Source organism: Mytilus californianus, unplaced genomic scaffold (genome assembly GCF_021869535.1).
Source record: "Mytilus californianus isolate M0D057914Y unplaced genomic scaffold, xbMytCali1.0.p SCAF_4, whole genome shotgun sequence".
NCBI lineage: Eukaryota > Metazoa > Mollusca > Bivalvia > Mytilida > Mytilidae > Mytilus > Mytilus californianus.
Window position 1 is genome coordinate 95,387,616 of NW_026262690.1, and position 1,731 is coordinate 95,389,346.

General features: G+C 36.9%; 1 protein-coding gene across 1 annotated transcript in view; it reads right to left on the reverse strand.

Moving 5' to 3' along the window:
- Positions 1-1,731, reverse strand: part of LOC127698851 (apoptosis-resistant E3 ubiquitin protein ligase 1-like) — a 232,153-nt gene that overhangs the window by 111,273 nt on the left and 119,149 nt on the right. The window lies entirely within an intron of this gene.

The window sequence follows — 1,731 nt, forward strand, 5'->3', positions numbered from 1 at the left end:
AGGGGGTTCAAAAAATTTAGTGGAGGGATTTTTTAAGCTCTTAGACCACATTCATTCTGTGTCAGAAACCTATGCTGTGTCAAATATTTAATCACAATCCAAATTCAGTGCTGTATCAAGCTTGAATGTTGTGTCCATACTTGCCCCAACTGTTCAAGGTTCGACCTCTGCGGTCGTATCAAGCTGCGCCCCAGCGGAGCATTTTATTACAGGAGTAATGGGACTTGACCATTTTGTTTAGTTTTGTGATAATAACGCCTTGTGAATGCAACTTCTCTTAGACTTTAAAAGCTCTCATACATGGTAGGATTGTTTCTTTGTGCTAGCTACTTAATTTTGAGCATTAATTCATCTTCATGTAGTTGGAACCTGGAAAACTGCATCATACTATGCTATATGAACCTTAATTTGATAAAATGGAGATGGCCTGCAATGGATTTTTCTAAAAACATGTGAAGCTTTGAATGTATGCATGTCACAAAGGAAATATGTATACATGATACGGGTTATGTTCTTCTTGTATAATTTATGATGGCATGATACTAAACTCCTTTATGAGAGGGATTGTGGTTGATTTTCACTGAGGTTTGGAGCTGGCATGTCAGTAACTGCTAGTAGTCCTTTGTTAATTTATGTTGATCATTGTCATTTTGCTTAGTTTCTTCTGATATCTATTATAACATCAGATTCCGGGACTTCTTTTAAACTTAGTTTTACTGTGAGTTTGTTTATTCCACATTGGCTAGAGGAGAGACTAAAACTGCCAAAGCCACCAAAGGGACTTCAATGCAGCAAAAAAAAAACCCGCACTCGAAGGTGGATTTCAGGTGGCGCCTCAATAATAATGTATATTGGTTCAGCGAAATGGACGCCACGTTGACCTCCAAAACATATAAATGAACCAAAATTTAAAAAAACACACAAGACTAACAAAGGCTAGAGGTTCCTGACTTGGGACAGGTGCATTAATGCAGTGGGGTTAAACATGTTTGGTGAGATCTCAACTTTCCTCCTACTAGTATACCTTTAACAGAAAGAGGATGAGCGACAAATGGTAAATAACATCACACAGTAAAGCATGCTCACATGAGGCTTGATAACCAAATATCAGGAATCTATGATTTATCATTTCTGGGAAAAATCGGACAAACAGACTGACAGACAGACATATTTAAACCAATAAAACCCTTCCTTGTGCAATTGCAAGTTTATGATTAAATAAAAGTTACACCATGCCAACTCCATACAATGAACTAGGTGAGCAAGCTAGCAGTTTGACTCATCTTGTGACCAATCCAGTAGTAGTTGGTTAAAAAGAGAGAAAAATTCAACTAAGTTGTGGTGAATCATCAGATAGAACTAGATATGAATGAAAGAAAAGTAAGTAGCCTCTATTTCCGTGGTCATCGTTTGTTGTTGTATATCATATTTGTTTTTTGTTCATTGTTGTGTACATAAATCAGGTAGTTGGTCCTTTTCGTTTGAATTGTTTTACATTTGTTATTTCTGGACCTTTTATAGTTTACTATGTGGTATGGGTTTTGCTCATTGTTGAAGGCGGTACGGTGACCTGTAGTTGCTAGCTTGCCTTCTACTTCATTTGGTCTCTGGTGGAGAGCTGTCTCATTGGCAATCATACCAAATCTTCTTATTTTTATATTCAAAAGAGAAAAGGTGTACACCAGGTGTTATTACCATATCTGCAGAGTTCATACAAATTATAAAGAAGTC